General features: G+C 35.6%; 1 protein-coding gene and 1 non-coding gene across 2 annotated transcripts in view; both read left to right on the forward strand.

Moving 5' to 3' along the window:
- Positions 1–27,404, forward strand: part of LOC118181928 (uncharacterized) — a 160,009-nt gene that overhangs the window by 42,231 nt on the left and 90,374 nt on the right. The gene's annotated exons all lie outside the window — the stretch shown is intronic.
- Positions 20,443–20,515, forward strand: TRNAT-CGU (transfer RNA threonine (anticodon CGU)). Its single transcript has one exon. It is a non-coding gene; the product is annotated as a tRNA-Thr (tRNA).

The raw sequence follows: 27,404 nt of genomic DNA on the forward strand, positions 1-27,404 counted from the left end.
CTTGTCACTGTATTGGAAAATTATCTTTAAAAATACAGGTTCAAAACTAAAGCCTTAAAGTATTAACTTAGTATTAACTTAAGTATTAACTTTTGTAGTAAAAAACTTGCAAAGTCCACTTATTTTAGGTATAGTGTTTTTAAAAGCCGCGAAGGCCAAACTGAATTTTCAGGAAAGTTCTATTGTGATGGAGATGGATCGGAGGGTGGTGGAACCAGTGGAACAATCGCAAGTAGAACTTAGCCATTCGAATGACCATGAAAGCCAAACCATCCAGCAAGTGGTGAGTACTTTTTCAAACTTGTTTTCAGAACGGCCTGGTAGTTGTCAAATAGTTACGCATGAGATACAGTTAACTGCCGACAAACCCTGTAGGACTAAACCTTACCGCTATGATAAACAGAAAGAGCAAATCATAGAAGAACACATTCAGCAAATGTTAAAGAACCAAATAATAACGCCCATAAATAGTGAGTACGCGAGTCCAGTCGTACTATGTAGGAAAAAGAACGAGTTTCCTCCTTCGGACAAAAGGGCTTGGAAGTTTGCTATCGATTACAGAAAACTTAATAGTGTTACTAAATTCCCAGTTTACCCTTTGCCGGTTATAGAGGAAATTATTAGAAAGATTAAATTTACAAGATACATCACTACGTTGGACTTAAGGTCTGGCTACTATCAAATAGCTATGAGACCCGAGGTGTCCGCCGATAACATCGCGGCAAAAACATCGCAGATGAAAACGTCGCGGAGAAAACAACGCAAGGAGAAAACGTCGTGCTACAAAACATCTTGGGAGAAAATATCGCAAAGAGAAAACATCGTGGTACAAAACATCGTCGTCGAAAATAAAGCGGTTCAAAAACTTCGCAGTTTAAAAACATCGTCGTTGAAAATATCGTCGTAAAAAATGAAGTATCTACAAATCATCGCATGACGATAACATCGCAGACATTTTTTTTCAGGTTTTAATAATTGGAAATGGATATTCCCATAATGATTTGCGAGCGCAAGATGTAAAGAAGGATAATTTTTACTTTCACATTTTTTAAATAACTAATAAATTTTTGCTGAAAAAGTAAGAAGGAAACTTAAGCATAGATAATTAAATGCAACTTATACTTTTCATGAAAAATTACCAGTAAAAGCATTACAAAAATTATTTATTAATGGCCTTTGTTAGTTAACTATGTCGGTTTAAAATTCCATTAAGTGCTATAAGTTACATTAATTTTCTATGCTTAAGTTTCCTTCTTATTTTCTCAGCAAAAATTTATTAGTTAATAAAAAATATGAAAGTAAAAATTATCCTTCTTTCCATCTTGCGCTCACAAATCATTATGGGAATATAAATTTACAGTTATTAAAGAATGTCTGCGAAAAGCATGTCTGAAAAAAGCATATCTGCGATGTTATCGTCATGCGACGATTTGTAGATACTTTATTTTTTACCACGATATTTTCGACGACGATGTTTTTAAACTATGAAGTTTTTGAACCGCTTTATTTTCGACGACGATGTTTTGTACCACGATGTTTTAGGACTGCGATGTTTTCTCTTTGCGATGTTTTCTCCCACGATGTTTTGTAGCACGACGTTTTTGCCTTGCGTTGTTTTCTCCGCGACGTTTTCGTCCGCGATGTTTTTGCCGCGATGTTTTCGGCTGTAACCGAGACCCGAAGACATACATAAAACCGCGTTTATAACAAAATCGGGCACTTATGCATTTTTACGCATGCTCTTTGGGTTGTGTGGGGCCCCGTCAACATTCCAGAGAGCTATGGACATTGTTCTAAAGCTTGTCCTAGGAAAATCGACTTTAATCTATCTAGATGATATAATTATAACGAGTAGTACGTTGGAACAACATATTAAAGACCTAGAAGAAGTTTATAAATTATTAAAAGAGCCCGGTCTTACAATTAACGCCTCAAAATGCAAGTTCGCAACTAAAGAACTTAAATATCTGGGTTATAAAATTTCGCAAAAGGGTATAGAAACTCATTCAAAAATAAAAGCCATCAAGAATTTCCCACCTCCGAACACCGCCAAGATACTTTCTTCTTTCCTTGGGTTATGTTCTTATTATCAGTCATTCATAAAAGATTTTGCTAATATTGTTGAACCCTTGTTAGTAATTAAAAGAAAGAAAAGTAAATTCACGTGGACAGCAGAAGCAAATACCGCATTTGAAAGGTTAAAAGAAGAGCTCATCAATGCCCCTGTTTTGAAATTCCCGGAGGGGGACGAGAACCTGGAAATTGCAGCAGATGCGTCGGACTATGCTGTAGGTGTTGTTCTCATGCAAAATGGCCATCCTTTGGCATTTTTTAGCAAAACGTTGAACCCTACACAGAGGAATTATACAGCTACAGAGAGAGAAACATTAGCCGTATTAATGGCTGTACACAAATTTCGAGTTTATTTCGGCATAGCGCCAGTAACAGTCTTTTCGGATCATGCGGCTGTTGGTAGACTTTACTCGGGGAAAAACCTAATGTCCAGGTTAATAAGATGGGCTTTAAAACTTCAAGAATATAATATCATAATTAAATATAAACCGGGTAAGGAAAACAATGTAGCTGACGCACTTTCTCGTATAAAACTGGACGATGAAGGAAATGAACTCAAATGCGCTGTGTTTGTAAGGATCTTAAGTTTTACTAACGTTTATTTTATTTTAAATCTTTACTATCACTTCTTATTTTCTACTTCCGGCCAGAATTATAAGCGTGAAGGATTTTATGCAAAGTTTGTCTGGCGAACGCCAAGTATTTAAGTGTGGCCTTTTTGCCAAGCAGAGAGAGGAAGCAGTGAGTTCGAAGCAGGCCGCTTACCTTAGAAGTTACGCAGTTGCTATTTGCCTTCCAGGCCAGAGGTATTAATCCTCTTGATAAATCAAACGTATTGTAGTGTTCACAGTCTCTGTGCTACATACGCTTCCTGTTATTATAAGGCCAATCTTTCACGTGTATTATTCTAAAGTTAAATTAGAGTTTAGTTTTATTTTGATATCTTTTACGTTAGACCCCGAGTGGAGGGTCATTGTATTCCGAAGTACGGAAGTCATTGTATATAAAGAAAAATAAAGGGTTTTGTATACCCTTCGTCTGTATCCTGTCTACTTACTACAATTAGTGAACATAGCTTTAGTAAGCTCTCTGTTCCTAGTCAGGTCCTTGTATGTTTCCGAAGAAGGTTAGAAGAAACATTGAACCCGATAGTGGCGCCCGACGAAGAAGAATAACCATGGCCGAGTTTCAAGAAGAACCTGTGCTGCCTGCAGAAACGTCTCAGAATCCAGAAATGCCAGCTGCCGCCCTGGAAGGATTTGGGTACATCGTCCAGACCATGCGCGCTTCGATGAAACCAGAAGCAACATTTAATGGAAACTCACCGGTAACCAGTTTTTTGGAAAAATTGGATGACCACTTCATGCTCTACCCCGTGCATGAGTTTCAAAAAGTTACCTTAGCTATCAGCGCTTTGAGGGGCCAAGCGCTTAACTGGTTCAAATGTATCGGCAGAAGTCTCTTGGGTCAAGCAGGAAGTCCCACCTATACTTACGAAAATTTCAAGACTGCCCTACTAAAAGCCTTCCCTGTTGTAAGGGATCGTGCGAAATTAGAAACAGAACTTTTCAGTATATATCAACAAAGAATCGAAAACCTCTCGAGCTTTATTTTAAGAAAAATTCACGTTTTCAAGCTCTTGTATGGAAACCGTCCGGATCCTGAAATAATTCAAGTGATTTTGCCGAGGTTACTACCCCAAGTGCAAGAATTTATTTAATTAAGAAATCCCACTACACTGGAAAAATTATTTGAGCTAGCAATCCAGTTTGAAAGTAGAAGAACTACGGACGTCGAAAGAAGACGCCAATATCAACAGCGAAACCAATTTGGTACGCCAAGACTACAGCAAACTCAAGCATACGGCTACGGAGAAAAAGCGAATCAGTGGGCAAGGAAACCCGAGCATTCAAAAACAGCCGGCGAACATCGACAGTTCAATAGCAACCCAGGAAAAAAGTCTCAAGGCCAGGGGAAAAAGAAGGAAAGCACGGAAAGGAAAAATAATTTAAACTAAAACGGATTTCTGCTGACGAGAGGGCGCGGAAATCCGAAGGCCACGAAAACCCCTCTTCCTACAAGATAAATACAGCAATGGTGAAAAATTTGACTCTTCCGAAGATTGAAGTCTTGGTGAACAATATCCCGGCCACCGCACTCCTGGATACCGGCGCGCAGTGTTCCTGTGTGGCAGAAGTCTTTTTTAGAAAGTATTTTCGCAAATACCGCATATATAATGCGGATAATACGACAGTATTAGCGGCGCAAGGAAAAGAATGTAAGTGCGTAGGTAAAGTACCTTTATATATCCGTATCAAGGACGAACAAGTAAAGGTGATGTTTTTTATAGTAAAGAATTTGCAAGCACATTTAATCCTAGGAATAGACTTTCTTTCAGACGCACAAGCTACACTGGATTTTAATGAAGCGTCCCTTAGGCTGACAATGAAACCAGTGCGTGTAGAAAAGGTTGAACCGCCAAGGTTAAATCTTGACCACCTGCCTAATGACGAGCAAGATAGAATCCGACAAGTGGTAAGTGAATTTGCTTCCTTATTTAGTGATATTCCAGGATTTACTCAGGTTACTAACCATAGTATTGACACCGGAGATGCATTGCCGGTTCGTCAAAAACCATACCGGTATGATAAGAATAAGGAAAAAATTATAGAATGGCATATTACCGATATGCTACGTAAAAAGATCATAACGCCCATCTCAAGTAGTTATGCTAGCCCGGTGGTTTTATGTAAGAAAAATAATGATTATCCTTAGGAGCATCCAAAAAGGTGAAGATTCGCTATTGATTACCGTAAATTAAATTCCATAACGAAATATCCGGTATATCCGTTACCGATCATAGAAGAAATTTTAAGGAACATAAAATCAACCAAATTTATGACGACTTTAGACTTAACGACTGGTTATTTTCAAATAGGGGTGAGGCCTGAGGACGTGCCTAAGACTGCTTTTATAACCAAGTCTGGCACTTATGCATTTTTGCGTATGCCGTTTGGCCTTTCAGGCGCCCCGGCAACATTTCAGCGATGCATGGACATTGTGTTAAGACCTGTTCTTGGAAAGTCCACATTTATCTATTTAGACGATATCATTATTACTAGTGATAATCTCGACCAACATATACAGGATTTAAGACAGGTGTTTTCTTTATTAAATGAGGCCGGTCTAAAAGTTAATGTCGAAAAGTGCAAATTTGCAGCCCCTGAATTAAAATATTTAGGTTACAATATATCGCAAAAAGGGATCGAGACAGATGAATCAAAAATAATCGCTGTACAAAAGTATCCAACTCCAAACACGGCAAAGAAGCTCTCTTCTTTTCTAGGACTTTGTTCATATTATAGGTCCTTTATAAAAGATTTTGCGGCTATCGCTGAGCCATTGTTAAAATTAAAAAGGAAAAAGGCAAGATTCTCGTGGACGGCCGAAGCCAATAGTGCTTTCGAAAAATTAAAACAAGCATTAACGCAAGCCCCTGTGTTGAAATTTCCTGAAAAGGATGAAAATTTAGAAATTTCAGCGGATGCTTCGGATTATGCGGTAGGAGCGGTACTTTCGCAAAATCAGCAGCCCGTGGCATTTTTTAGCCGAACTTTAAATCAAACACAAAGAAACTATTCCGCGACCGAGAGAGAGGCACTTGCAGTTCTGTTAGCAGTGCAAAAGTTCTGAGTCTATTTTGGAAAGGCGCCGATAACAGTATATTCTGATCATGCGGCGGTAACTAGATTGTACTCAGGGAAAAATTTATCCCCAAGGTTAATAAGATGGGCACTCAAGCTGCAAGAATATAATCTGGTAATCAAGCATACCCCCGGAAAGGAAAATATCGTAGCAGATGCCCTATCACGAATTAAATTAGACGAACAGGGTAATACCGTAAAAGTTGCAATGCTTACAGCGTGTACAATAAATTCCCGAGAAACTGTAATAAACGAACTGGGTAAGGATCCTGAGTTTGGAAGTATTTATGAGTATTTGATGGATCCTGAAAATTTTAGCCACCAAGATATTGTGGCGATAAGAAATAGGGCGGCCCATTACGAACTAATAGATGGTCTATTATTTTATACAAAAACTACGAATTCCAACAACGAATTTCGACCTGTTATCCCAGCTAGTCTTAGATTAAATATCCTGCAAGAGCTCCATGAAAGCCCTTTAGCTTCTCATGCTGGTATTCGAAAAACTATCCAACGCGTACGCGAGTCAGTATACTTTTCTGAACTGCAAAAGTTAACAAGGGCGTATGTCCAGTCCTGCCCAACATGTCAAGCCGTTAATTATATTAATTTCCGCCCGGCCGGGTTTCTAAATAGTATTAAATCCGAATTTCCAAATGAAATAATCGGCATCGATTTATTGGGCCCTTTCCCAAAAAGTCAGTTAAATAAAAGTCGCTATCTCCTTGTTATGGTTGATCATTTTAGTAAATGGACCGAAATTGTTCCCTTAAAACGAGCCTCCGCGAAATTAGTTACTGATTCTATTTTAAATAAATATATTTTAAAATACGGGGCGCCCCTAAAAGTTATATCGGATAATGGTCCTCAATTTGTAAGTAATATATTTGAAGACATGTGCCAAAAACTGAGCATACGTCATTTAAAAATGGTCCCGTATCGGCCGCAATCAAATATAGCGGAACGGGTCAACAGAAATATAGTGAAAATTATCCGTAGTTATGTTAAAAATTTTCATAAAAGCTGGGATAACTATGTCAATGAATTTGCTTTCGCCCTTAGGACCGCAAAACATGATACAACGGGAAAAACTCTTGCTGAGTTATTTCTAGGCAGAAAGATTATAACACCGTAAGATAAACTATTTTATGTGCAACAAAGAGCCCCAGAATTTAAAATGGGTGATATAGAAAAACTAATAAAAGAAGCAAAAACGAATACGGAAGTAGCACAAAGAAAACAGAAATTATATTATGATCTGAAACGACGGGGAGTAACTTATAAAGTAGGGGATGAAGTACTAAAAATTAAGCATTCACTTTCTTCAGCACCAGAAGATAAAACTGCCAAATTTTTTCCACGATTTGAAGGACCATATGTTATAGAAAAAATAACTCACGCTGTTGTAGTATTAAAAGCCGGAAATGGTGAAACCTGTTCCGCAAATATTGATCAAATTAAGCCCTACTTCGATCGTAATAAAATGCAAATCTTTTCAGATCTTTTGCAGGATCCGGCACGGCAGACACCGCAGGTACAAGTTCCAGAGGTGGGAAAACGACAAGTACAAGGGCAAGCCAATGAGAGACAGAAGCAAGTTAAAAGAAAATTGCCCCGCGGAAAAATTGAAGGTAAAAAGAAAAAGAAGCCGTTCCACCGTCCAGAAAACAGAGTTCACGAACACCCCCAGAATGAAGAAGGGAGAAGGACGACGTATGTGAAGAGGACCAGGGGAAATGACGGCAACTATAACCCGGCTTTAAAACGGAAGATCGACTCATCCGACAGAACTCTCCGCAGCAAAAGTCGCCGAACTGCGGAAGGGCCATCAGCGGCGGAGGAAAAAGTACAAGAAAAATTTGAACGGCCAACAACGAGGTCCAAGCAGGATCACGACAGAAGTTTCCCGGTTCCACCAAGACCAGCTGCCTTTAAACGGCCAAGACCACAAACGGAGAAGAAAAGGAAAGTGTTCAAGGGTGGCCGTACTGGTGAAAAACGGAAGCTTCCAGAGGAAAGCACTGAAGGGCGAGCCCGTACAAGAAGGAGGATATACCAAGCTACTGTCCGCAGTACCTTTAAAGACTGGGCCCAGAAAAGGATGTCTGAATATTACAAAGATAAGTAAAATTTTATGTTACTTTGCAAACTTAAGTTAATCTTTCATTCTTACTGCAAGTGGCAGATTTCAAGAAGTTTTACCTCATGCGAGGTCTACCTTTATCGCCAAAAGGGCGAGAAATGAGTTGTGACCGATTTTCGTATTATGTTTTTAAATTACTCGTGCGTAAAACTAAAGTTGATATATAATAGCGTTGTGTAAAAACTTAAATATTGTAAAAAAAAGTTATTGTATAAATTTTATTTAAAACATTCTAGCAAGAAAGAAGTTTTAGTCTGAAAGACTTTTTTTTTGAAATGTAGTATTATTTCAATGTAGAAAGAATTGGCACTTGCTTTGAAAAGAATAGAAGTTAACAATGTACTACTAATGTATGTTTTCAAAGGTGTAAAATTAACGACATGTTGATATGTTCTTATATACATGTGAACTGTTATTTTAAATGTTAAGAAATACCGTGATATGGTAAAAGTGAAAGTAATGTTAAAAATTTGTTATTCGTGTGACTGTAAAGATTAAATCATGACGAATATGTGGTAAAGGTTGAATGATGTAGTTAGGCTCTCTGACGCTACATTTTAGAGTTAGCCACTTTTAGAATAGTACCTCAGGGTTTAGAGTTGAAATTAGGGTGTGTTAAGAGGTCTCGTTATGTTGAATTTTAACACGTTAGTGTTTTGATTGTAGGAGGAAGTGTGGCACACGTAGACAGAAACACATTCGTGTTTGGTGTTCTTTTACAACACATGTCAGAGAGCACGGGGAGAGATAATTAAAATAGTCATGAATGAAATAAGAATGTTAAGAGAAGTATATTCTATATGTTATTTGCAATGTCATTCTGTAACATTTCATTAAACTAGTTTTCCTTCCAGATCTCTGGAAGGAACCAGAATTGAATAAAGCTCCTGTTTAGATGCAGTACAGATGAAAAAAAAAGATTGTTGTAGATCCTGGGAGCTGCTATTGTAACAAATTTCTTTCTTTTAAATTTTCTAGTTTCTAACGAAGTTATGATTGTAAAAGGTTGGCCTCGCGTTATATTCTAGAGCTAAAAGTTTTCAACAAGGTCGTTTTAGACCTCAGTTTCAAACTAATTAATTCTGGCGGGAAGTATGTAAGGATCTTAAGTTTTACTAACGTTTATTTTATTTTAAATCTTTACTATCACTTCTTATTTTCTACTTCCGGCCAGAATTATAAGCGTGAAGGATTTTATGCAAAGTTTGTCTGGCGAACGCCAAGTATTTAAGTGTGGCCTTTTTGCCAAGCAGAGAGAGGAAGCAGTGAGTTCGAAGCATGCCGCTTACCTTAGAAGTTACGCAGTTGCTATTTGCCTTCCAGGCCAGAGGTATTAATCCTCTTGATAAATTAAACGTATTGTAGTGTTCACAGTCTCTGTGCTACATACGCTTCCTGTTATTATAAGGCCAATCTTTCACGTGTATTATTCTAAAGTTAAATTAGAGTTTAGTTTTATTTTGATATCTTTTACGTTAGACCCCGAGTGGAGGGTCATTGTATTCCGAAGTACGGAAGTCATTGTATATAAAGAAAAATAAAGGGTTTTGTATACCCTTCGTCTGTATCCTGTCTACTTACTACAATTAGTGAACATAGCTTTAGTAAGCTCTCTGTTCCTAGTCAGGTCCTTGTATGTTTCCGAAGAAGGTTAGAAGAAACATTGAACCTGATATGTTGACTTCAAAAATTTTAGATTCTAGAGAAACAATTATTGCTGAATTGAAAGCTGATCCTCAATTTGGAAGTATCTATGCATATTTGAAAGAGCCCGAAAGTTTTGAGCACACAGATATCGATGCGATAAGAAATAGAGCAGAAAACTATGAAAGAATAGATAATTTATTATTTTATACGAAAACAACAAACGAAAATTTCGAGTACAAACCAGTCATCCCAGCCTCGCTTCGATTAAGCATTTTGAAGGAATTACACCACGCGAAAACAGCGGGTCATTTAGGTGTCAGAAAGACTTTAAAAAGGGTACGCGAGGCGGTATATTTCCCGCAATTATACAAAATAGTAACTGCGTATGTCAGGTCCTGCAATCAATGTCAGTTAATAAATGATATTAATTACAGCCCGGCCAGGTACTTAAATAGCATTCGCGCTACATTTCCGAATGAAATTTTAGGCATAGATCTTCTTGGTTCTTTCCCCCAGAGTGAGTTAAATAAAAGTCGTTTTCTTTTAGTAATTGTAGATCATTTTTCAAAATGGACAGAAATTGTTCCACTTAAACGTGCGTCAGCCAAAATAGTCGCAGATGCATTCTTACACAGATACATTTTAAAATACGGTGCACCGATAAAAGTCATTAGCGATAACGGTAAACAATTCGTTAGCCAAATATTTGAAAATATTTGCACTGGACTTGGCATACGCCATATCAAAATGGTTCCGTATAGACCACAGGCCAACATAGCAGAAAGAGTTAATAAAAGTATTGTAAAAATAATTCAATTGTAAAAAGAAGTTATGTTAGCACACATCACAAGCGCTGGGATGGCTACATAAATGAGTTAGCTTATGCTTTAAGAACGGCAAATCACGATACTACGGGAAAAACTCCAGCAGAATTATTTTTAGGACAGAAGTTAATTACGCCATTAGATAAATTATTCTTTGTGCAACAAAGAGAGCAAGAATTTAAACAAAAAGATGTGCAAAAACTCATTGACCAGGCGGTTAAAAGCTCGGATACGGCAAGAAATAGACAAAAATTATACTATGATAGAAAACGCCGTGAAGCAGATTTTAAAGTTGGAGATAAAGTGTTGAAGCGGAAATTTTCTTTATCAAGTGCCCCAGACAATTTTACTGCAAAGTTAGCTCCAAAATTTGAAGGCCCCTATGTAATTCAGGAAATAAAGGGAGTCGTATTGTACCTTAAGAACGGAGAGGGGAAATTTGTAAAGCAAGTCCCGACCGAGTGAGCTGAAATCGTCATCATTTGCATATTTCATCGCGGTATACACATGAGGCAAGTTTTATGCTGTTTAGATGCTTTCCTTCATGGTTTTGCATTTGAATGGCCAGCAGTTTATGTTCGATGTAATATGAACTTTGGAAAGTGAAAAGAATTCGAATTCAGTGCAAGCCGTTAAGTTAGATACTGTGGAAATGGTGCGTTAAGCCATCGGAAATATGCTAGGTACAGATGCATGGCCTGCGCTGCAGTGATGAGAGATGAGATGCAGTGATGAGAGGACGATTATCTGTCATTATACCATTATTTATATACTGTGTCTACTATTTCTAACTTACTTGTTTTAATGCACGAAAGTCGAAATTCGTAGTGGTATGTTGATGATTAATTTAGGTTACTCAATTTCGAAATCGCCATTTAAAATTATTAGATAATAACAAAGCACACAGAGCTAAAGGGAGACCTTTGTGGAAATCACAATAATGGCCTAGGAGTAATGTCGCTAAACAATGGTAGTTCGATATGGGTTCGATTTTAGGCGAACGGGCTGGCTGCATAGTCGTTTTTGTGGATTTTCCTATGTTTACGTAGATACGAACCTGTTTCCCTTAGAAAGACCTCCACAAGCAAGTCAAAGTTGCAGAGGGGGAAAACCGCGAAACCACTGTAATCATCCCTTCCGTCAGGATTTGAATTCAGCTCAAACTACCAGATGTTTTTGTGGAAGGAAATTTCAGGTCCAAACAGTAACATCTTCCTTACCATCTTTTACTTATGCTGTCCACTTTCCTTCGTACAAGTACACTTAAATTAAATTAAGTTTTCGTCAATTTTATTTGTTTAATAATGTATTTCTTTATGCATTGTTTTATAGTCACTGCTTTCTATTGGTATGAGTTTATGAACTTGCTCAAAATGTACTTTTATAATGTTTAAATAAGAATCATATGTGATCCGGGAACGAATTAATCCATTTTACATTAACTCATAAGGGGAAAATTGTTTCGGTTTGTGGCGCATTACAGCTCTGAAGAACGAATTAAATTCATGAGCTGAGATTTCAATGTATTAAGCAATTTCTTAAAATTTGACCAGCCGCCGAAGAATAAGATTACAAACGATAATTTAAAAGAGTTAAGAAAACTTATCATACAGATTTAACACCAGCTGCTAATAAAAAAATAATTTTAGAATGATACTGTGAAATATCCTTTCTAAAATTTATTTTGTACTTTGAGCTAATTCCTTCAAAGATGAGTTTAAAATTCGACTCTAACACCTTCTAGGGATTAAAATGTTTCTTTTTTAATAATATGATTTTTTTCTTTCTCTAAATTTTATTTCATCTAAGCAATTATTTCTCTTACTGCAAAATCTCTATCTTATGCTTGATTTACTGTACTCCAAAATCACTTTTTATCAAATGCATTCATAACTTAAGAAAGAAAATGGCTTATGTACACTAGCACACAGGTGCCTATTTCTAATGGTTTTTAGGAATTTATCAAAGTTTGTCAAAGGTAATGGTATTATGATCTGAGTTTATTAATTATTTTAATTCATCATTAGAAGTTAACAATATTATACAGTATTACGTTTCCACGAATTCTAATACAAATGAAAACAAATGTGTAAAACATAAAATTGGATTAAAAAAACCGCAAACTATAAAAATTAAATTAAGTTATTATTTTTATTTTGATAGTTTGTTTTATTGCAAGATTTAATATTAAACGGGAAATGGCCAGGTTGAAATGAAATCTATACATTCGTAGATCGTTTCTTATTTTCTATGCATATCTTTACAGCATATACCATGTAAATAACCTTATTGATTTATAAACCTTATGAAACGCGTCTCTAAATCTTCGTGAGAAGAAATGTCTGTCACTACATATGGAGCTTCCTAAACATATCTTTCAACTAAAAACTCAGAAATGTAGAAAGAAATAACATGGAAAAAATTTTCCTAAGGAAATTTGAAATGAAATCTCTAGCGACAATTTAATGCTTTTGCCATCGTCTGCTAAAGCGAAATACTAAAAGAGAAATGTTTTGCAAACATGGAAGTCGTAAGCGAATATTCATATCCCACTAGCGTGACGAAAACTTTTATTGTCTTATATAAAATGCCTCTTCTGAAATGAGTATGAAATCCAAATAAAATGCTTGCAAAATCTAGTCTAGAGATTGAAGTATCATTTTAATTGTCAGATATAAAACTTGTTCATTTTTACTTTCTTGAACGAAGTAAAGAAAGTATTGCAATCCAACCACAAAAAATTCATGATAGCATATTTGAACGAAAATATCCATTTTTATTGCTATCGAATGCAATTTAGCGATGTTTTTGCGTGACATCTGTATGTAAGGACAGAATAAAGAACTCTTCTTTTTCCTCAAACGAGTTATAAAACAGATTTAAAATGATTCCAGAAGAGATTTTTTTCGTGGCATATGATGTATTTGTACGTATCTCGCATAACTCAGAAACAAGTAGTCTCAGAAGGTTGAAATTTTGTATAAGGACTGCTATAACATGTAGTTGTACACTCCCTTTTTAGTTGAAATCGGCCGCACCAAAAGTACATACATATGCATATATATATAATATATGTAATAATAAAATTCCATAGTCAAGCATACACTTAAAATTCTAACTGTATGTTCTTTTCATTTTTAATGGCGACGTTCTCTTATTTAAAAGTACGTGGAATTAAATCCACAGCCCCGTAGTTAAGTTGTTTTTCCCGCCTTTTCTACACGTACAGTTATAGAATGTTCTGGAAATATTTAAAGCGAACTGGATTGACTGACGAGGCTGACGTCATTTCTTGGAAGCTCCGCCTTTCCAGAAGCTATAAATAGACTTGCAAAAGAATATAGGGGCTTTTTTTTAATGTAACAATGCAGTAAACTTCACACAAAAAGTTATTAGTAATTTTTTTTATTTCCTCCGGAGATATGAATTTTGTAACTGCTATTTCTCCTGACCAATAGTAAATGGATCCTGTTTTCTAAACTTATCGTCTGATAATTTAAGCTACGACTACATCTTCACAAATCTATTTATTCCGGACAAAAGCTGGTTCATAACATATATATATATATATATATATATATATATCCTTTCTATTACTTAGCTCAGTGAGCTCAGTTTTGTTTTTTCCTATATGTTGGTAAATTATGCATTTTTTGCTTCAAAAATGATTGAATTATGTTTTTCTTATCTTCTGGTTAAGGATTTTATGCCTTTAGTTAATCTGAATGCAATATTTGTAGAATTATAAACAATTTAAAAGTTGTTTAAGGACGGCTAAGCCTAATATTTGTTTACCATTACAGCCATGTTTGTTTACATTTGAAACTTATCAGAATATTGAAGTAAGTCAGTTGCTGCACCTTCAGTGCCTTTTTGTCGACTGTAAAAAAAGTAAAGGCTAGTGGACAAGAAGGCAGATTTTTCCAAAAATCTGCCTTCTTGTCCACTGGCCAAATTGCTTGTTTTTGCGCAGAAACTGTAATTTTAGTTGTAAATTTTTTTTATTGTTTTAACTGTGTTCGATATTTTTAAATTTTTAAAAAGATATTTTGAGTTTTTTATATAGTTTTGCCTTGCCGAGAAGTGAGGACTTAATTAATTCAATGAGAAATACACTCAACAGCCAAAACATTATGACCACCTGTCAATAACGAGTTGGGCCACCTTTGGCGCGCAACACAGATTCAACACGCCTTGGCATGAATGCCACAAGTCCTTGATAGATGGCCGGAGACAGATTGTACCAGATGTTGTAGCAACGGTCACGCAAATCCGAGATATTGCGAATTGGTGGTCTTTGACCTCTGAGCTGCCATCCCATGACATCCCAAATGTGTTCTATCGGATTGAGATCCGGTGAGTTAGGCGGCCAGGACATTAACTGGAAATCAGCATCATGTTCCTGGAACCACTCGAACACAATTGTAGCCTTGTGACACGGGGCGTTGTCCTGTTGGAACATTCCATTTTCAGCTGGAAAAACAGAAGCCATGTAAGGGTGTAACTGGTCCGCAATGATGTTCAGATACCCTGTAGCATTCATGGTCTGCTCTACCACAACCACGGGTCCCAGAGACGCCCAAGAGAACGTCCCCAGAGCATAATACCGCCACCATCGGCCTGTGTATGACCTACTGTGCGTTGAGGGAGCAACTGTTCTCCTGGAAGACGGCGTATCCTGACACGGCCATCGGCGTGTTGAATGACAAACCGTGATTCATCTGACCAGGAAACTCTCTCCCACTGATTCATGGACCAGTCGCGATGTTCCCGGGCCTAGCGCAGGCGCAGTTGGCGATGACGCTTGGTCAGCAAAGGCACACGAGTGGGAGGTTTGCTGCGTAGCCCCATATCCAACAGTGTCCGCTGAACAGTGTGCTCCGATACTTTTCTACTTGGCCTTGCATTGTATTCGGCTGTCAGCTGAGCCACTATGTGGCTCCGGTTTTGCTTCACCATGCGAGACAGTCTCCGACGACCTTTTTCTTTGATAGCATGTAGACGTCCAACACCATGACGTCTACTGTTGGTTTCACCGTCATTCATCCCCTTTTCATACGTACTAACAACTGTAGATCGCGAATAACCCACGAGTCGTGCAGTTTCGGAAATACTTGTTCCAAGCGTTCGAACGATTACAATCTGCCCTGTATCAAAGTCGCTTAGATCCGCAGCCTTTCCTATCACACACAAAAGTAAGTGAAAGAATGATTCTTCAGACTCTCCAGGAGCAGTTAAATACCACTTCCACCTGATCACATGCCTTCCACGTTATCCAGGCGCATTCATCGCAAAATGTAGGGCTGGTCATAATGTTTTGGCTCTTGAGTGTATATCTCCAATGAAATTCGAGGAAATAAGTTTACATGAAATGCAGGAAAATATGAGTATAATTTAATATTACGTGCAAGAAAGTCATGCGGTGTACACATTAGATTTTTTCTTTAATGTTTCATGCATTTCAAATCTCTTACATATTAAATCAAGCTTGTGCATCACGACAAAACTACAAAACAATATGTATATTACGTTAAAAGAGACAGATATATACAAGAATTATTACATTTTTATAGTGCCATTATTTTTCAGACTCAAATTTGTGTCACACTGTTACATATAGTTTCGAAATTCGTGATTTTGGGATATTCCCAATAATATGCAGATTTCAGATTTGAATCTCGTGTTCAGATCAATTTTTTATTGAGATGTGTCGAGATTATAAAAGTTTATTTGCAATTAAAAGAACTATAAATCATCTTAAGTTTGTAAGAAAAAGCTTCCATGTTAAAGCATATCGACTCTCCCTTCGTTTAGGCCTCGTATGTTAGTCAAATTGGAATTGAATACCGCCACTGTAAAATGTAAATCAGGAAAAAATGCAGCTTTAAATGGACATTGATTTTAAAACTCTATGAACTTCAACAGGGATCTGAAGAAGGTCTTCCTATTCTTCAGGAGCAAAAGGCATTTTGCCTTAAAATGTTTTTTTCTCCTGAAAACTAAGGACTTATGTCAGAACACCCTCAGTATCGATAGTATTCTGTAAAATCCATATTAGTGTAATACTGCAATTTCCTAATTTTATAGATATTTGTCAATCATAAATCATTATACACGAATCTTCTAAAAACTAATCATTTTGGGAAAATATTTTATTTTAAAGCATTTTGTTTCGATAACAGGCATGCACATATACATCAGTATTGTTATCAAAAATTACTGTGAGAAGAATTCAAAATAGTCTTTCATGTATAAGGTATTTCTCCCACTTCCCTAGCGTGCCTTCGTGGTGTAACGGTAGCACGCTGGGCCGGTATTCCAGAGGTCCGTGGTTCGATCCCCGGCAAAGGCGGTTGCATATTTTTCATCTTTTCTGCTTCCAATTAACCTAATGACGCTACACATGAATTACTGACTGATTGCGGACGAATAAAATCAAACCAAACACCTAAAGTAAAAAACTAACTTTTAGTATTCTTTCAGAAGACTTGAATCTATGAAGTCCTGCACGGGTAGTTTTCAATCACTATAGCTCAAAACTTCCATGTTAAAGCTGAAGCTTTACTAAAAGCTCAAAACCTATATCTTTTAATCTTTTTACCACTAATTATAGGTTAGCTAGCTGCCTATTAATATAATAAAACTGTTAGGTTCTAAAAATAGCTACTCTGAGGAACACATTTGGTCCCTTGTTTATCTTCACTTAGGCCACATATTTCCCAAATCGAGAAAGGAATGTTTGATCATTTTTATTGTTTTTAAAAACCTATCTAAATGAACTACTATCTTAATTAACTTTTTAGCTGTAAAACTGCATATATGCCATTGTATAATTACATGTATCTCACTGTATTACAATATCAAAATTTTCAATAAATTACCACTAGGAACAGATGGTTGTAAGGCCCATGCATCAGATGCTGGGTCTCTACGGTTGGTGCACGCCGCCTGAATGTGCACACAATTACCATCTGAGGGGCTCCCTAAGCAATGGTGGACGTGGTGTAGTGCCAATTAACCATAATGGTAAAGGCACTGTGCCCACGTCCTCCGTCCACTGCCACCTGTCCTAATTAACCTACTGCGCTATTAAGCAGAATTATTTATGTTGAGATTTTGTTGTAGGAAAATTAAATTTTTACTCCATTTCCTTTATTGTAATTGCAACTCTCCTATGTCATAACACTCCATGCTTTGGAGTATTGTGCGAATTTATCTAAAATGAGTTCCTGGAACACCGCCCCTAACACAAAGGTGATTTTTCAAACACTATGTGCATGTTAAATAATGTCAATATATTTTTATATAAAAGCATATGATGTAATTTTGGTTTGATGTACCTACATAGAAAAAATAGTGGTTCGAATAGCTGGCCTTAATTATAATGACCGCCCCCCCCATATAGAGGAAAAAAATACATTTATTCCAATAAAATACACGAACTCAACTCTTGTTTTAATTTCCTCAAAGAATTTAATGTGCTCTGTTATTGATGCTTCTAGTCATCGTGATTTTAACCTTCAGCCACATCAGGTCTCCGAATTTATCGTAGACGAGAGGCAAGGGATAACTTCTATCATTGACCTTAGGTTTTTGATCAGCGTATAAGCTCGGGTACCTTTGCAGTGCTCACAGGAGGCTTTAGCGAGGCCCAAATGCCAAAAGGCGAGCTTCGTTACTAGGCAACCAGACTAGTAACGAAGTTCGGCTACATGATGGAAAGTGGTATAAATTGTGCAAATGTTCTGACTGTTCAACTTAATACCAACTTTATACAAGTACAAGAAAACGTGGACAGAATACTCAAAATTATCCATTATTAGTACAGGTATTACCAACCTGGTATAAGAACAGATCAATCACAGAGAAGAAAATATGTAGTACAAACATTACGTCGATGATTCTGCTGAGTTATTTTCAGATTCACGCATGCATAACTTTAGCTTGCCTGACTGGCTACGGTTTAAATCTTGCTTCACGGATGTAAACGGAATTATCGACTTACTTCTGAAACCGACAAAAATAACGAAGATCAGAGATAGGCGATACGTTTGCTCTGCTCAGCCTCAGTTTTGATGAAGAGTCCTCCGAGCTCCGAGTGATGGTTTTAAGGTTCACCAACACCTTGAGAAGACTTTCGCCTCTACAGTATTTTAAGGCACCCATGGCGTAGATATACTATCTGACGAAATATATTACAAACATTTACAGTATTCGACAAGAGCGTACGTTTTGGCACTCAGTTAACATTCAACCGTGCCAACAGGACAAACAACGTGTTCTTAAACGTAATGACCTAACGCTGTTTTGCCCTTGAATATTGCATAATGCGAACATATACCCTTGACATTTCATTTTATTTTATATTAATTTATTCTGCAGAAAGAAAAGAAAGCATTATCAATATCTTACTTGTTTTGGGAGCATAAAACGTAGACCTTATTTAAGACAAGATAGCGAATTCTCGCTATGCCTTGAAAAACAGATGACTGACGATGAAGGTTATAACAACCTTTTTAACTAAACTGAACACAACATGCACACATTCGGTGCTTACGACTAACCACCACTTGTGGCTAAGTAACTTAAAACAAAATAGTATGCACAATCAGAATGAATCAAATTTTAACTACATGACTAGCTCCTACTTTAAACTAAATTCGCTTTATCGGCTGCTCACCGCAAAACTGAGTCTAGAATATCAATCTAGTCTAAAGTAAATGGCTATCACAAATATTCAACTACAGAGCTACTTGCAAGCACGCGGCGTAACTCATTCTCGGCATTACCCGCTCTACTCCTAACTCAAATTCTTAAATTCTGCCACTTAACACTATTTCCGACCTCAGTGAGATTTACATATGTGTCATTTAAATTTTTATTCTGGCAGGAAATTGAAATCAGAAGGAAAATGAAAATTTCTTAAAACAAAAATAATTGATTAGCACAAAATAACGTTCACCGTGATAACAAATTGTGTTTTTTAATAAAATATCGAATGCGCAAAAATTAATCTACGAATTTCTAATTAATTTTGTCGGAAGTAAACGTTTAAATATAAATAAACTGTAGAACCAATTTTGGTGAATCTTTACATTATGGTAACTTAACGATTTTTTGGCGAAAATTTGGCGACCAACCCTGCTACAGCAACCTGCTAGTTTTGTTTTGACGAAGTAAAGGCATTTTTTTTTAACTCAACATTTTTTCCAACAATCTGCTTGCCGAATTAAGCTTATACTAGAACTTTTATGGAACAAAAATGCTTAATCATGACGAAGATTAGGTGCGAAATTGGGAGAAATTGCAGAATCGCAAACTGCTTGCCGCGTTTTTAAGAATTGCACATACACGGTATCCATGTACACGTCGACATATTTTCACTTAAAAAAGTCAAAGAAAATTGACAAAAATCCAATTCTTCTTACTCTTGTAAAAAGCGCCAAACAAATAAGTGGGCTATTCAGCACTTTAGCAGCGAAATTGTTCCTAAGTGCTTATTAGCTAAAATCACGATCGGAATTTTCCGGAAAATGTCACATGACATGTCTCATGATCTCTCATTTCTCTGAGACAAAATAATCTGTGATTCGAACTGTGTACTTCTCAGATTATTGCTAAAGTCCTAGCTAGTAACCTTTATCGCCTTACCAAAATGTCGCCAAACTAACTGTTACCATATTCTAAAGATTGGCCCCAAGTTTTTATCTATTCCAATTAGTTTTATTTTTAAATTTATATTAAAAATAAGTGTTGCTTTCTAAAATTTTGTATTTTCATTATTGTTGCTTATTTGATAGCAGAGTGTTTTTTATTGTAAAGTGAGCAGCAATTCCTAATCGTTTTCTATGCATAGAGTATTTTTATATGGAATTTTCATATAAATAATGAAGGAGCGCTAAAGCATTTTCTGCCAAAGCTGCTACTTCTTATAACATCCTTTTTATATAAGACACCGTAGATGATTAATCAAGCTTAATTAAGAACGAGCATTGTCTGGATTTACTTTTTGGTGTGACATTATAAGGTATTTCTCCCGCCTTCTTAGCATGCCTTCGTAGTGTAGTGGTCAGCACGCTGGATGCGTATTCCAGAGGTCCGCGGTTCGATTCCCGGCGAAGGCGTTCTCATTTTTCATCTCTCCTGCTTTCAAAAATACCTAATGACTGTACAACATGTTCTACTTTTTTTGTACTTTTAATATTTTGCTTCTTGCTCTTCGCTTACTGAATTCATAAGCATACTTCTGAAGCTGGTTATTTTACACATATTGAAACATTGTGGAAATATTTAAATATTTTTAAGGGTCCCTTCACATTTAGTAAAATGCTGATTCTTTTATAATATTGCTTTGAGCCTGAATCAAGCCATAACAGAAAAGTATTGTAACTGTGCACTCAGTATACCAGTAAACAGATTTCACTGCTTACTTAAACGGTTTTATTCAATGTCTAATTTAAGTTAAAAGTATCTGCTATATTCTATCAAATGCAACTTTAATATAAAACTCAAGGGAATTTAATTTTCCTGTGAATTCCCTTAATGATAACCCTTTGATTATTTAATTTATTTACTCTGGTGGCTTTTCGAGCCTTTTGAATAAGAGTTTTTCCCACTGAATGAACACTAAAGCTGAAATGATAAAAGCCAAGTTGTTGTTCATTAAATGTCGTGTGCCTCTTATGTTAAACGATAGAGCATCTGGTTACTTGATGCTTCCTTGCGTGACACTATTCATAAGATTCTTATTTTTCAGCATTTTCCGTGAATTCATTCACAGTTTTCCTTAGTTCGCCCCTTCACGGTGATTCTAAAAAGAGCTTTTCATTATACTGTGAGATAGAAATGCTTTGGTACTTCAGAGAATTTAATCTCTGAAGCAACAAATTTGAAAATTCAATCTTTGAAGTAATCTCCTTCAGGCAGAAAATTAAGTGCCCTTTCGTTTTGAGTAAAAGAATATTCCGGAATTATTTTTATATCTCTTCAATTCTCAGTCTAAAAGAATTATTACTGTATCAGCCCGAATATATTTTGGCCTCACATATTAAATTATCTTGTAGTTTTGCGTTAGACATTTCAGAAGGATAAAAAAGGGATTGAGATTGTATTAGTGGTTTGAGAAGGGGAACAAATTCTGCATGTAAGACAAGAGAAGAGTTAAATAATCTAAATATCTTCACATAAAATTAAGTAAGAGAGTTTCCTTTCAAAGTAAAAAATAACGATTAAGAGATAAACTAACTTAATGTAAGACAGAAAAGAAACACGCCTCAAATAAATCATAAAAGACAAGCAGCAACCTGTGTTAGGCGTAGAATTTTAGCATAGAAACTTTAACGATTTCGAGGAAGAACAAAATCCTCTTCATACGGAGCAAAGAAATATGCAACTGAAAAACCAAGTTACGAACAAATTTATACCCTAAGGAAGTCGAGAGAGAGACGAGAGAAAAATTTACCGTGTTTAGTTAATGGTTTTAATCCAATCCTACCTAAAGCTTTTAGATCTTTATTATCCTTATTATTATCTCTACTACTAACAGATGGCGCTACTCTCTCGTCTTCTCGACTTCCTTAGGGCATAAATATGTTCGTAACTTGATTTTTCAGTTGGAGATTTCTTTGCTCCTGATGAAGAGGGATTTTGTTCGCCCTCGAAATCGATAGAGTTTCTATGTTAAAAATCTGCGCCTAACACTTGTTGTTTCACTTTTATAACTTAATGTAGTTTTTTTAGAGTCGATCTCAGCGTAATCAAATTTGATCTACATTAAATTAATTTCTTATTTTTATGAATAGCATTACTTAAAACAATTGGGTGAAATTTTGCCTGGGGTGTTGAAACCCAAAAAATGGTGATTTTGGATTTTTTGCATTTTCAAATTTTCTATACTTTTATCTTTCTAAAAATACCATTCTTTAATCTCTATAAAAATTAGAACTGTAATAAATCTAGTTTTAATTTGTCATCGAATGATTTGATAAATGAGGATTTTTACATAAAAACGCGTTCTTCTCCAAACTTGATTTTTCTATACTTTTCTCAGGAAGTACTGCTCACACGTATCTAAAATTTTTATGGCTTATATATTAGGTTTCTTTATATTCACTGAAATTAGCTTTTTGTGATAAACTACGAAAACAAATCAAAAAAATTTTTTTTGTGTGAGAAAAGTGCTAAATTCTACTATGCCTAAGAAAATATTCTACAAATTGCTCTAAAATTCAAACTGTTTCAAAAGCTCATTTCAATATAATTAGATAGGCATACTTTAATTACCCCAAAAAACTTCAAGCGTGCATCTACAGCAAATTTTGAGAAAAGGAACATCATAAATGGCCAATTTAACATTGTCAGTATAGGGGTTTCTGATACCCTTTAAATACCTGAGAAATGACAACTAATTTTCCAGTTTAAGATCTCAACTAATTTTCTAATTTGTGATCTCAATTAATTTTCATGTGAGTTACTATTTTGCCCAAATATTTCATAAATTTGTTACATTTCGTATTAGTCTTCCAGACTATTATTACTCCTCAACCTTACATATTTCTTTCTTAAAAACAGGAGAGCCAGTTTCCCTTAGAAAGTCCTCCACGAAGGCATCCCTCCCCTTAGGCAGACAGCCCTATCGTGCTTTGCCATAATTAAATACCACCACCACCACATCTTAAAAACAGGAAGAACGTCAACTATATTCAATTGAATTGCTGTTACTGGATCCGAAATATTTTACTTAAATTGTTCACGAGAAAACATTTTACATCTACATTAAGTTAAAATGCGCAGAATCTCGCCTATTAAGTTTCGTTCTTAACTTCACCTTTTTCATAAATTAATAATAAATACTTCTTCCCTAATATGTCTCAGAAATGCTTAATCTTTTAACATTCCTCAAACAATATTTTCGTGATAAGAGATATTCCGAAACAATTTCCGGAAAAAAAAAGTAACAAGTAGGCGTTAGAAGTTAACCCAATTTATCAGTTCCATTAGATAACACAATTAAGATAAACGTGTTTTACGATTCTGTTTATTTCCGTGTTTCTCTCTCTGCATTTACGATCTTATTTTCACTAACAGCCTTAATTTGCTGCTTCGTAATGGATTTAATTACGGTCATGATCCCTGCCATTTGCGCATTGAGTGTCCCTGGTTTCATTTATTGGCAAATTCATACTCCCGGGTATTTTTTTTTCAGATTAAGAAATAATCAGTTACAAAATTCAGTCTGGTTAACGAGCCATAATGTATGATATACAGTAGCCCAAAAATAGCAAAGTACTGTATTCTCATTGCTAACTCAACCATGCCTACGCAAAGATGCATCATCGCAATTCGGATCGATGTTTCATTTGTTATGCAGTGCTTCCATGAAAGCACGTTTTTTAATCACCTTCCATTCCATTAAACTAAACAGGATACAAAGTTACAACATTTTGGCATTGCTCTACATTCTGTTAATGATTAGGGTAAAACAACAGAATTCCCTACTTTTTATTCGTACAAAATAAAGGTATATAAATGTTGTAAAGGTATAGAGTTTGATTTGCTTTAGTAGCATTATAAAATCTAGCCTTTTTAGGCTACATAAACTAATCCAGATCTTACAAATGAACCTGGCGAATTGCCGCACAGGCGTGAAGTAGTTACCAGCACTGAAGATGGGTGAAAGTAACCCTTTATTAATTCAAACTACGAATAGAAAAGGCACGTTCTTCGTGCTTTACAATAACACCGACAACTTGCAGTAGAACTTAAATGTAATACATAAATCAATTCAAATCTAACTAGAATAGCTCTGGATTAGAACGTTAAGTTACGGCTAGCTTAGGTTGACTCACAAACCTAACAGGCGTAACTACCATCCGAAATGCCCCAAGGGACGTATTTACCTAATATCAATGTCAGGAACGAAACGAGCGCTGGCTAGCGAAAACACGCTCTGAATTAAACTCAGGTATTTACCCGTTTAGCTCTTTGAGGGGTAGGAAAAGGCCATCAACTTTTTCAGCAAAACTCTTGTTTTATTTACTATATTAGGTGTTACAATAAGATTATTTGCGACGATTACACATATTTTATTTAAGACAAGTGAAAAAAATGAAAACTTCTGGTGGTTAGTGTCAGTGACCATCCCCCACGCAACACATTCCTACAAATCAGTCTCTATGGTACGTATGGAAACAGTTTTTCTTTTTGAAGCAGAGTGCCATTTTGCATGTGTTGTATTCCTACACTCTTCTTACGGGTGTGGGAGTTCTTACGGTTACCGTTTCTTGGTGCTGCAGAGTGCACATCGTCGTGATGTTGTCTTCGATGGCTGATGCTTATTTTCTTGAAGACGAATTGCTGCATCAACTACTGGCTGATGTTTCTTGATTGCCATCTAGTGAGCTACAAGGAAACTTCAGAAACGATCAGTCTTGAAAACCGCTCACAAGAGTGAGTAAGACGTTCAATTGAAAAGGTGGTTACTGTCAAAAAGTTAAATACTCACTTCACTTAACTTTAAATTTTCATCCTGGCAACGAAATACGAGAAACAATTGAGGATTTCAGGAAAGATAACAAAACATTGTAATAATATGTTAATTTTAACTGAAGGAAACCCTACAGCATAACCTAGCATCAAATACTTAATAGACTTATAAAGAGCTAATCGCTTCCTCTGAAAAGAGCTACAGGATCTTGAAAAGATTTTAAAAACTTTTTATTAAATCAGAACTTGAACATAAATCACGATTCGCGTATTTGACAAGCTCAGTCACCACTTGTGGTGAGGTAACTTAGAATAACAGTAAATTTCCAGAATTTAGATTATGTTTAGTAGTCGAAGACTACACAAATTAGTTAACGCACAGTCGGCTTCGCACTGGCGTAAGAATTTCAGTGACTGCTGCTATAACGCAAACCGAAGAATTACAATCTTATCAGCGAAACCGAGTAGTGTGGCCTCGAGAGGCAGAAACGAGCTGTGTCTTACAATCTGAAAACCTCAGCATAAATACTCTTAAAATCTTATGTATTCTTTTAGGGAAAAGGAAAAGAGAAGTGACGGTAAAGGTTAAAATCATAAATACCTGGTTATGCAAATTAATAATAACCTTGGAATATTATAGATTATGACATATTTTATTATTACTCCGTTAAATATTGGTAATATTTTCGATTTCTTTAAATTCGTTAAAATAACTTAAAAAAATCGAGAACAGATACTTATCCGAAAGATATAAAATTGCGGTAATACGGGAATGGTTAATGAAATTTATAATCTTCCTTTTATTTAAAACTTTGATGATAACTTTCTGGGAAAAAAGAGACAAACATCAGTTATCGCATCAGGCCTTTTCTGGCCTAACACTCTTTCTAAAATTTGCTTTGCTATAGTTTTACAAAATAGCGTCTGCTTCTTTTTCGTAAAGTATATAATGTTTCATATATTCCATCAAGCAAAAATCAAGTAATCTCTGACATAAATAATAAGAGATGTAACAATGCAAACCTTCAAGTAAAATTTGTTGGTTAAGTTCTTTTTCGTAAGAAATAGGTATTTTAAATAAACATAGTTAACACAAGTTAGTAATCAGTGCATTTAATAACTATATTAATTATGATTAGGGAAATTCTCGATGTCTGACTGAAAGTTTTCCGTCCTAAGCAATTTTAAGCATACTATATACTGTACTTCCAATCTCAAATTTCTGAGTAATTTTATGACAGCAGTCTTCATTTTTAAGTGGGTTATGAAACTATTCATTATACTTAATTTGGTAGAAAGCAAAGTCAAATTCCCTCAAATACAAATATCAAGGAGGCATACTTAATATATAATTTCAAACCACTGTCTATAAACTAAACAAACAAAGCTGTTTATTCTGTCTCAGACAACACCACCGATCCATTGTGTAAAGCTGTTTTATTGAATATCAACAACAAATACACTTTGAATACCAAAAGGAGCTACTCTTCTGTATTTACTTCCAAAATGAAATTGCAAAATGTTTGAATTATACCGATATTCTCATATTTCAGAAACATATTAATATGAAAGGACCGAATTTATTATTTTTAACACGATAAGAAATAAAATGTATTTAGTTAGCTAAGGAAAACTATTAAAGGTTTAATCTACTTGTTTTATAAAGTATTTCTCCCACCTCCTTGGTATGCCTTCGTGGTGTGGTGGTCTGCACACTGGGCTCGTATTCCAGAGGTCCGTGGTTCGATTCCAGACGAAGGCGTTGTTAATTTTTCATCTCACCTGCTCCCAAAGTACCTAATGTCTCTATAGTGGCGCCCGAACTAAAAGGGTGGTGGATGATGACTCTCCAACCCAGGATTTGGCGATTGGGAGTATATAAGGTATTTCTCCCCCCTTGGTATGTCATCGTGGTGTGGTGGTCTGCACGCTGGGCGCGTATTCTAGAGGTCCGTGGTTCGATTGCTAATTTGTCATCTCCTCTGCTTCAAAAAATGCCTAATGTATCTACAGTTTATAAATTAAATTTTGATTTGAAGGAACTCTCCTACCCACAGTTTTGAAACAGCTCTAAAATTATGCACTTTATTTCAGGAAATATTTTAACTACAAATATTTTTTTGTGATATTTATTTAAATCAATCTTTTCCAAAATATCTAGTTTGGAAACCTTTATACATATATGGTTGCTCTAAAAAGTATATAAAGAAACCATAATGTAATAATGAACAACAATGAAACATATAATATAATAATAATAATAATGAACACATAATATAATGAATGACACAACACAATGATAATATAATGAAACGTATATATATATATAGTGTATGTTTCATTATATCATATATATAGCACATATACATATATATGTGCGTACATTCGTATGCAAAAATTAAGAAAACTTGCACATTTTGTCGAATTTCTCAAAAAAATAATGGACAGATTTTAATGAAATTTGGTATGAATATACATTTATACTGGAAAAAAGATAAACCCTTCAAAAGTCATTTTTCTAAGTATAAT

Source organism: Stegodyphus dumicola, chromosome 4, assembly GCF_044657685.1.
Source record: "Stegodyphus dumicola isolate Sdum_Otavi_A_Nest chromosome 4, ASM4465768v1".
NCBI classification, from domain to species: Eukaryota; Metazoa; Arthropoda; class Arachnida; order Araneae; family Eresidae; genus Stegodyphus; species Stegodyphus dumicola.